Here is an 11,254-nt window from a genome sequence, read left to right on the forward strand (position 1 = left end):
CCATTTCTTTATGCTAACTAAAATATTATTTTAAAAAGAGAGAAGGTTGGGGGGACATTTTTGCCTCATAGGTTTTTCTGATAACCAGTGAGACCCTAGAAGATTCCTGACAGAAAACAGGCACTCAGTAAATGCAAACTCTTATTATTACGCTCTTCTTTTTATTTTTTAATTTGTTTTTTTGAGACAGGCCTATGCTCCTCTTTTCTAACCATCACCAAAGGCAGGTAGCATGGTTGATATGTATATTTTGATTTTTAGAAGAGTTAAGTTGCTTACCCAATTCCCAACTCAGAGATGGCACCAGGATTTCAGTCCAGGATTGATTTGATTACTGCAGCCTACTTTGGCCTCATTTAACACATGAGACAGCCTGGACTCCAGACCCTGCACACAAGGAGAGAGCTCAGATGCTCACCAGGACCAATCAGGTAACATGGAAGCACATTGTGGCCAGTAGAAGGAAAATCTGCCAGAGATCTACCAAACAGTCTGGTTTTGCTACAACACTGAATAAATATATAACTTCATATGAGCCTATATGGGTTTTCATTCTAGATTTTAAACCAAATATTGAAAATTTTAATTAATTCAGTTTCCTTCCTTTTATATAATTTTTCATTTTTATCATATTTATTCATTCTGTGTGCATATGGTAATGGGGCATGAATGTGGAACTCAGAAGACAACTTGTGGGAATTGGTTCTCTCCTTCCACCATGTGGGTTCCAGGGATCAAACTCAGGTCATCAGCCTTGGCAGCAAGTTGGTAACACTGAGCTGTCTTGCAGGCCCTTGTTTATTTGTTTATTTTTCAAAGTCTAATACACATAAACAACATGCAAGCCAAAGTATCTAAAGACTCTAAAACCAGCCCAGCCATCAAATAGGCATGCTGAGGTGGCCTTTTAGACAACCAGATAACAGTGGGTTCAGGCACATGGAGAGAGACAGATCACCAGTTAGTTCCATGAAGGGAACCCAGAACACGGATTCTAGGACTTATCATTTTCTGAGAGATATAGGAAATGTAGACTTGGGAGGAAATATGCAACTTTAAAATAAAGGTAGTCATTTATTTTTATGCTTTAAAGACAGGTAGGGCAACCCTGCACCCCAGTGGCATCCCTAGTCATGGGCCCCTTGTCTTATCGGCAAAACCCAGGCTAATGAAATGCCTTTGGACCCCTAGGACGTGATGAAATTAACAGGGGTTTCTCAAGCCTGGATCAGACCAGAGCCAGAGCAGGAGCTCTGGAGGAGAAAGGATGGGGAGACAGGCCCAGCCCGAAGCAGCAGCTCAGCAGATACCACCAGCCCATCACACCCCGAAGAACCTGATGCCAGGCTCCACTCATTTTCTCCTGTCAGATCTCTACCCAAAGAGTTCCAGTAATTTCACCTCAGTGGAAGAACAGCACACCACACAGCTACATTAATTAAAGAGGACTTTTTTTCCCTTTGAAATGAATGTGTGTTAAAAATATCAAATATTAATCACTGGCAGCATTAATTTATAATAATGCTTGTTTCCCTCTCAACTTCCTAGCTGACCTCTGGTGTGACTGCTTTGAAACTAACACTTGCTCCATCGTGGGGATTATAAATAGTCCCAGTTAAAATCTTTACCTTGAACTGAACTTGACTCAGTGGGGCAGTTTACAGACCAGAGGGAGTTGCCCTGAGTAATAAAACACTGGGTGGATCTATTTGAGGTTGAGAGTAAAAAATTAAAGAAAAGAAGAAGAAATCCAAGTGTGGTGACACGTACCTGTAATCCCAACACTGGGGAGGTGAAGGAAGAAGGTTCTGGAATTCAAGATCATTCTTGGCTAAATATCAAGTTTGAGGACATAGTGGACACTATGTAGTTTGGGCTACATGGTGAATTGGAAAGCAGCCTGGGCTACATGAGACCTTGTCTCAAACATTTAGAAGGAGAAGAAAGAGGAGGAGGAGGAGGAGGAGGAGGAGGAGGAAGGAAGAAAGGAAGGAAGAAAGGGAGGGAGGAAGGGACGGAGGGACGGAGGGACAGAGGGAGGGAAGGGGCGGGCAGTGGCAGCAACAGCAACAATCTTGGAGTCAGGTAGAAGCAATGGGGTTAAGCAAAGAAGGCTCTGCCCAGCTTTCTTCACCCCCACTTCATAATGGGTCAGAGGTGGAGTGAGTACAGACTCTCCATCCCACCTGACCCTGGGAACACCATGACACTGACAAGAAATGGAGGTTAAAGAAGGGGGGAAAATGAGTATGTGATGATTCATATTGACCATCGACTTGATAGAATTAGAATTAATTAGGAGACAAATCTCTGAACATGTCTGTGGGGGAGTTTGTAGACTGGGTTGAGGTGGGAAGACCCACCCTAAATGTGGGCAGCACCATTTCATAGGCTGGTGTCACCGGCCGAATAAAAAGGAGAAGCCAGCTGAGCACCAGCATTCATCTCTCTGCTTCTTGACTGCAGATGTATCGCGGCCAGCTGCTACAGGCCTTCCCTGTTATGATGGACTTGCACCCTTGAACTGTGAGCCAAAATAAACCTTTCCTTCCTTAAGATGCTTTTGTCGGGTATTTTGTCACCTCAATGAGAAAATAACCAATGCAGGGTCCTACAGCCAGGCAGAGGTAGATGCACAAGATGCTGCTTCTGATCTTGTTTCTAAGGGTGTTGAGATTCCATCTTCCTAGAGCTCCTCTCCAGAAATTTTCGGCCTACGGCTCTGGATGAGGCACAGCACTCTGGGTACTTAAGAAGCACACTCAGTGACCCCTCAGGGCAAGCTGGGGGGCACTGCTGTGGGAGTATCTTTTGATATCCCCATCAGGTAGGAACTATTATGCCCATTGATCAGATGTGGAAACACTCTGACACCCACCACCTCAGAGAGTTGTGATGAGATCTGAGTCATTGACCCCAGTGCCACCAGAAGTGACTCAGAGCACCAGGCCTGCAGAATAGAGAGGATAAGATATCTCATGGAGGTAGAGGCAAGTAGGAGAGTGAGGGTGGAGCCTGAGAAAGACAGTAGAAGACGCTAGGGACCATATGCAGCTCTACTCTGATTATTCCCAGCTCTCCAGGGTCTCAGAGCATCTCCTGAGCAACTCAGCAAAGCCCTTCCCAGGCTGCATGCTTTATGACTACAATATCTCCAGGTGTCTCTGTAATTCAGGGATCCTGGGGAAGGGTGCAGACTGCTCAGGGCTGTGGTGGCCACAGGGAACATTTCCTATTACCAGAGGGGGCCCACAGATCCCCTAGGAGAGAAAGAACATGAATTTCCCAAGACTTCACCATTGACAGAGCATTCTTTGGTCATTTCCCAGCTGCCCTTTGCCTGTTAGGGCCCTAGAGCTCATCCTGTCCAAGACTGAGCTGGGGCAAGAACTTTCTCTCTCAGCTCTGTCCAGCTGGGCTTAAGCACCCTGCTGGGACCAAAGGCTCCCTGTGCCTAGTCCTGAGGCTCCTCCTGGTTCCTTCCTCTTAACCTGCCTCCCTCATCCTGTTCCAGGCCTCTTCTCAAGTCAATCAAGGCAGTTTTGGCCAGCCTGAGAGAACAGGTTTATGGGATGCTCAAGTCATTTGCAGTCCCACTGGCTGCCTTTGCCTCAGGACTTGATATGACTGATACACCCTCAACAGGGTCTTGGAATGGACTTCCCCCAAAGGGTGTATAGGTCTCATTCTCTAGTGCCCCCCTCCATGATGCCTCTCCACACACCAGCGTTCCATTTGGTGACACAGGTTCCAGTCTCTCCCCTCCCAGCTGGACCTCATATAAGATCAGGGAATTTGTTTGTGCCTGTTTCCTAGCCTGGGGCCCTGGGAAAGCCAGCTCAACTTCCTCTCCACACCTGGTGTTGACCCAGCTGTGGGCCTCCAGGTGGCCTCCAGGTGGACAGAGATCACTGCCTCTTCCAGGAGCCTCCTCTCTCCTTCACGACTACACTTTTCGTTCCATTCTACCCAGTGCCACTTTGGTAACTACTCCCACAGACTGCAATACCCACTTTGAATCCTACTCTAGATGGACATAGCCCAGGTACACACCCCATCCTTTTCTACTATCCTAGTCCTAAGTGTGTGTGTGTGTGTGTGTGTGTGTGTGTATACAACTCTTAGGAGCTGATTCTCTCCTAATACCTGTGGATCTGAGGATCAAAGTCAGGTTGTAAGGCCTATACACAAATGCCTCCACCCACTAAGCCATCTCATGGGTCCTCCACCTTGTATTTGAGACAAGCTTTCTCACCTTTATGCTCACTGACTCAGCTGGGCTGCCTGGTCAGCCTGCTAGCCCCGGGGATCTGCCTGTCTCTGCTTCCCCAGCACTGGGGTCGCAAACATGTACCTCCACACCCAGCCTTTCCAAGTGTGCACCACCACACCCAGCTTTTCTACATGAGTTCTAGGGATCAAGTTCAGGTCCTCATGCTTGCATAGCAAGCACTTTATCAACTAAGCTATCCTGGTAGCTATCCTGATCTTCGTTTTAACATGAAGTCCACACTCTGGTTGGACTGGAGATTTCTCCAAAAGGAGCTACTTCTAGTCTTTGAAAGCAGAGTCAACTTTTCATTATTTGTTGAACTGATTTCCTCCAAAGTCCGGGCTATCATGATGGGGCAGTGCTTCTAGGGAGTAAAAGGCACGGGACTACCATACGGGGGTCATAGCTGAAGCCCGGTGAGTACAAGCAAGTCCTGATGTCTACCCAGGAATCCACTGTAACACTGTCAGGAAGTAGAAACTGCCAGCCTATGGCTGAGTGACATTTCCTAGAATCAGTCACAGTGAGAGCTATTCCAAGGAACACACACCCATGGATAGAGCTGCTTTGCACACAATCTGCAAGAGCCAGACAGAACCAGAGCCCACTCTGCCTATGAACAGCTCAATGTTAAAAATCCAACTGAGCAAACATTCTGCTCCACTTTGAAGCAGGGCCTCACGTGTTTAAGCAAGGTATCTAGGCACATGTGGATAAGATACGCATATCTGTTCCTAATCATAGTTATCGGGCTCTGCTTCCATGAACCCGTGCATGAACTTGAACACACTGGGAGTTCTTCCCACTAAGTTCTAATTCTGGACCTTTGAAATGCATCCAAGAGCTTTTCAGTCCTTTCTGGGTGTTTGGTTTCCCCAGTAAGGAGACACCTCCAGGTAACACAGGTTTAGTGAGGAGAGCTCAGAAGCTACAACCACTGGACCAAGGAGCCCAGCACTATTTTCAAGGTATCTTCTTAGAGAAGAAAAAGAAAAAATTGACCATTTCCATGGTGTTTCCACATGGCAGACCTTACCCCGAGCACTTAACATGCAGTAACATTTCATCTTCACAGCAACCCAAGGGCATAGTTGCTGTTATTATTATTACTGCCATTAGTATATGGGGAAACTGAGGCACAGGAAGTTCAGTAAGCTGACCGAATTCCCAAGCTAAGAAGTTGCCTGACCAGGGCTCAAACTTGCAGGCCATGTTGCTAAGCACTGTGCTGTCCTGTCAGGAAACATACACTAGGTACTGGGCTTCTTTGATGAGAAATGCCAACTGCACCAGGAGCGACAAGAAAACGGCACACTGCCAGACATGAGCCCACAGTTCCTCAAGTGCTCCTCTCCACCTAGGCAGTCAGACATGGTAGTCGTGCCTGTCATCAGCATTTAGGTGACTGAGGCAAGAGGCTAGCTATCATAAGTTTGAGGCCAATCTGGACCATGAGTTCCAGCTAGCCTGGGGCTACTGAATAAGACCCTGTCTCATAAACAAAGAAAACACAGGAACAGGAAAGTCCAGCCAATCCCCTCACTGACCTGTCCCCAAGTAGACGCTCCCCTGCCTTTATTAGGTCTGGAGTTTTCTCTAGCCCCACACCAAGCAAATCCTGGCAGGAGCCCTGAGATCTTTGAAGAACCACACCCACATTTTCCTCCAAGCTGCACAGAAACTGTATGCCTATGGCCTGTGGGCAGAAGAGACTTGAAGCAGACCAGAAGCTTAGGCCAGAAAAACACTTTGGGCAGATGGGCAATAAGCTACATACCTCCTGTGCCTAGGCCACGTGGTCTTCCCAAGATTCAAGGGCTAGTCTCCCCAGGCAAGCAAGAGAGATGGGGCAGGCCATAGCATGGGGAGCTGCCTGGGGTGGGACACAAGACCCTTTCTTCCCAGGGGAGAACATTGTTCGCCTCATGTGGCATCACTATGTCAACATTACAGTTATACCTGAATAAACAGTCTGACTCTTAACTTTAGCTCTAAGAGTGGACCCCAACTCAGAGGGTATCTGTTCCAACCATGCTACTGAGCCATGCCTCATCATATTTTTATTCAAAACTTTTCTCCAGCATCAGTTGGGGATCTACCAAGCTTGGATCCATCCTTGCCTTATCAGACCATCTTGTCCTTTCTTCCCTAGGCCTAAAACATCTTATACGCACAATGTCAGACATTCTTCTCAATCTTCATTATTCCCAATGAGGGCACAAATATGAATATTCTGTGTTCAGCACTTTGATTTGCTAATTCTCAAGCACATACACATTCATTCAGTATCTTGAGTGGAGGGGAAATTAAAGTCCTGAGGGATCAAGGCCAGGTGCCCAGGTCACAAAAGCACATGGCTCAGTGAACTTGTTTGCAGTAGCTTTTGGTTGCAAGGTTAAATAAAAGTCATTAGTTCAGATTCTGTCCATTTTGTAAAAGTCATTCCAGTCTCAGTGGTTCAGTGGCTCTGAGCTTCTAGAGCTAAAAATAGCCCCAACTGGGGAGTAGAGTCAGGGAAGGCTCGCCATCTATCACAGCCTGCTCCTACTCAGACCCCACCATGCAAGGCACAGTTCCAACAGAGACACAGTTATCCCTGGAATACAGAACAGACTTAGAGCCCACAGACTGCATAGCAGCATTCCACTTCCTACTAAAGTGGGCAGTGCCCTCCAGTGAATTCAAGGAAAAATATTCCTTACATTCCCTACCATGTTGCTATGCTTGCTTACTGATGATCTGCATGTAGACTGTTGCATTATCTAAACTGTAAATGGTTTAGCCTGCCATGCAAGTTGTGTGAAGTAGAAAACTACATGTTTTATATATGTAAGTGAAGAGACACAACCTCCCCTGGAATTCATGGGAAATTGTTCCGAATTCCTGTAGATGCCAAACTCTGAGGATATTCAAGTTCCTTATAAAAAATGACACAGAATTCATACATAGCCTATGCACACCTCCCCATGTTCTCTAACCTTTTCTTTTTAAAAAATTTTTTAAATTTATATTTATTTTATGTGTATGGGTGTTATGCCTGCATATATGCAAGTGCACTTGTGTTATGCAGTGCCCTCAGAGGACAGAAGAGGGCATTGGATCCCCTGGAACTGGAGTTACAGATGGTTGTTAGCTGCCATGCGGATACTGGGTTTCAAACCCGGGTCTTCTACAAGAGCAGCCAGTGCTCTTAACTGCTGAGCCATCTCTCCAGCCCCTTTAACCCTTTCTTGATAGCTTACAATACTTAGCACACACAAATGCTGTATATACACAAAATGCTCACAAAAGTGAGGCTGTGTTTAATGTAGATACACTTGTCATTATGTATATTCCAAGGTTGGTAGAATATACACTCAGATGCTCTAGGTACAGAGGACCAACTGCATGCAGTTTGGGTTAATAGAAACTCATTATCCTTACCTCCACAGAATAAACGTAAAATAACTGTCTAAAAATTATCTTGTCTGAAGAGAAACCAAGCTATTTTTCAGCACACAGTGCCCACCATCCCTACCTCAAGACCTTCAGGCTCTCCTCACCTTTGGAAGCACCAGGCCACGCCTGACCCTTTCTGGCATCAGCCTTTACAACTCTGAAGTCAGTGGGCAAGTCTTTGCCTCTCCTTCTTTCTCTTTTCACTTGTGGATTTTAATAGTTTTTAAATTGGTTTTATTGTGATATAATTAACGTGTCACCCATACACCCACTTAAACGTACAATTCTATAATGGTTAGGATATTGACAGGGTGTGTAACCATCTCCATAATCTAATTTCAGAACATTCCTGTCACCCCCAAAAGAAACTCTGAATCCATTAACAGTGACTCCCAATTTTTCTGCCTCCACCCTATCCTTAATCCCAGCCTATGATAATGTAGTTTCCGTCTCTATGAATTTACCTATTGTGGACATTTCACATAAATGGAATTATACAAATATGGCCTTTTGTGACCAATTTCCTTTACCCAACCCAATATTTTCAAGGACAACCCATGTTGTGAAATATATTGGTACTTCATGCCTTTTCAGTGCTGAATAATATTCCATGCTTGGAAATCAGATTTTATTATTCTACTCATCAGGAATGGAGAAGAGCTAGTTGGGAGCTAGTCACAGGCAGAGTATGCCCCCAGGCCACTGTGTACCACCCTGCCCACATGGCACAGTCCAGTTTCTTTAAATGTATTCCAAGCAAAGTCTCCATGTTGACTCCTAGGCTGGTCTGAGAGCTGATATGGGTCTAATTTTCAAATTATAATTTATGGGGCCCAGAGATTGTCACTGTCAAGAGTCCAAAAAGGCAGGAACATCTTGTGTTAGCCTCTGGAACTCCAGAACCTTAGCCTCACTTTTTCACCAAAGTCATTCTACATAAACAGGTCTGTGAGAATCAACGTGATATCCACTCGGCAGGCTCAGCTCTAAGCAGTGTTCGGCCCTGCAGCCTCTCTGTCTCCTGTGACCTTTCTCTTCAGTTTAGGAGTCTCCTGCTCCTTCACGGGTCTCACACCTGGTCACTACTTACAGGATCCCCTCCTTCAGTGGGTGATAACCTAACAGAACACATCCATGTTCACCTGGATGTCAGTCATTCTGAATGCTAAGCCCCCATACTACCCGAGGCTCCCGCTGAACAGCAGCAGACTTCCTGTGAAGGGAGCTACCTTCAGCAGCTTCCACGACAGATGCTTCTAAGGTGGGGCAGGGCCCTAAATGCAATAACTGGCCCTGCTTGCGGTCCTTTGGGTTCCAGGCTTCTTTATAAGCATTGTTCTTCTGGATCTTTGTTTGTTTTTTGTTTTTTGGAGACAGGGTCTCTCTGTAGCCCTAGCTGGCCTGAAACTCACTACGTAGACCAGGCTGGCCTTGAACTCACAGAGATACACCTGCTTCTGCCTCCCGAGTGCTGGGATTAAAGGCACGCGACACTACACTGGATCTTTTTTCATATTTTTTATTTATTATTTTTATTTTATGTGTATGCATGTATTGCCTGCAGTAGGTAAGTGCACCCGTGTTGTGCAATGCCCGCAGAGGTCAGAAGAGGTGGTTGGATCCATTGGAACTGGAGTTATGGACAGTTGTTAGCTGCCATGTGGGTGCTACGATTCAAATCTTTGATGGAGTCTGACCCAGGGCGCCTGGGAACAGTCCCATTTACTTTCTGGAGGTGCCCTGCCCTGCTTCTGAGGTCTTCCAGCTCCAATCTCCTTGCTATTCCCACTTTAGACACCAGAGGATGCCAGGCACCACCAGTTGAAGATGAAGGATTTGTACCTATGTAACATGGATGCTCACTGAAGTAGTTGGATAGCCGGTGAAAGGATGCCAGCTTCACCAGACTTCATTCTTCTAGAATGCATTGTCTTAGGGATATATTATTCTTACAAGTAGATTCTTGTCATATTTATAAAATGCATATTCCTACATATAAAAAATACTCATGCATACACTTTCCTAAGCCTCCACAGTCTCCCTTGCCCCTCTGTCTTTAGCAACAACAGCAGGAAAATAGGGCAAAGTTTTGGTATACAGTCCTCAAAATTATTAGTTAAGAAAATGAAAATGGGTGCAGTTATGTTAAATCGGTGGTTCAACCTATGGGTCTGCAGATGATCTGGTCCCAGGCCAATGGGGCTGGGGTGCGGGGAGCAGTGTGGCAGTATGTTGGGGAGCACCATGACGCAGACCAGTGCCTGGTCTCTGGAGCATCGAGTCACTAGCTGTTGCCCACTGCACTCAGGGTTGCTCTGTGAACAGAGAGGGACACAATCCAAAAGTCAAGGCCCAATGGCAATCAATGATATTCTGAGATCCACAGGACAAGGAGGGTCAAGTGGGGCCCCTAGACTTGGAAAGGAACCTTGTATCTAGGACCTGGGCCTGAAGCAAGATGGAAAGAGACTTGTGGGTTGCAGGCAGAGAAGGGCTGCACAAGCCAGTAGAGTGGGTGACAGTGTCTGTCAGAAGAGTTGGAAGCATAGAAGGATCCCTGTGCTGGCCAAGGCCCAGCCCGGATGGGTCTTGAGTAAACACTGAGCAGGGAAGGCCTGAGGGGGTAGATGGCATGTGCAGAATGAGCCTCTCTGGAGGAGGGTGCCTCAAGGCCTCAGAAACCACAGTGGACCTTCCTGAAGGCTCCTGAGAAGCAGAGTGTGGGGTATGACACACTGTTCTTTGATTTTTATACTCCTAGATTTTTTGGATAACTGTAAATGTGGCCCAACACAAAACTGTAAACTTACTTAAATATTATGAGATTTGTTTTTGTCTTATTTTATTAACTTTTTTGAGGATTTTTTTTAAAACTTTACTGCACAGTTCTGGAGCACTAACTTTATAGATGACATAATAGATGATTGTGTTCCAATGTTGTTGGACAACCCTGTATCTAGAATAAGAATTGAGGTAAGGAAGAGTCAGTGGGACCAGCGATGTATCTGCAGGTAATAGAAGCTCCCAGGGATGACATCAGATACAAGGCTCAGGCCTTGCCAGTTCTCTCACTGACATGAATTTTCTCTCTCTAGGCACACCATGTTCTGCCAGGGTCAAATATTTGATATAAACCCAAAGGGACTGAATTTCAGCTCTGTGAGTTGTAGCAAAGCCCTGCTAATCTCCCAGTGGAGTCTCCCTTTCCACACCAGCCCTTCCTAGCAACACACACACACACACACACACACACACACACACACACTCCTCTGAGCTACTTCTCACTCCTCATTTAAAGAGACCCTGAAATCGCACTGGTTGGAGGAGCACCAGTCACATGGCGCCCCTACCTGGCAAAGCCTGGCCCCACACAGACACAGACCCTCACCTCTAAGTGGTAGCACAATCACCAGAGCCAACCATCTTGATCTGAGTACTTCCTTTATTCCAAAGCAGAAGTCAAAGTGGCCAGTCTGTGTGTAAAGCTCTGCTGACTGGACTCTATATGTAAGCTATCCTGTCTCTAACCCCCCCCCCCCCCAC

The 11,254-nt window shown here is 46.1% G+C and overlaps 1 protein-coding gene across 7 annotated transcripts in view; it reads right to left on the reverse strand.

The window, feature by feature from the left end:
- Prok1 (prokineticin 1) overlaps positions 1 to 11,254 on the reverse strand; it is an 85,163-nt gene that overhangs the window by 55,645 nt on the left and 18,264 nt on the right. Inside the window, exon 1 of one of the 7 annotated variants that reach the window (XM_029554680.1) lies at positions 280 to 361. The exons of the other annotated variants lie outside the window; for them this stretch is intronic. The gene's annotated coding sequence lies outside the window, so the exon portion shown is untranslated. Of the gene's footprint in view, positions 1 to 279; positions 362 to 11,254 lie in introns of those variants that run through there. 7 annotated transcript variants of the gene reach the window in all.

The sequence above is a fragment of the Nannospalax galili genome, unplaced genomic scaffold (genome assembly GCF_000622305.1).
Source record: "Nannospalax galili isolate Female #2095 unplaced genomic scaffold, S.galili_v1.0 scaffold5, whole genome shotgun sequence".
Taxonomy (NCBI): Eukaryota; Metazoa; Chordata; class Mammalia; order Rodentia; family Spalacidae; genus Nannospalax; species Nannospalax galili.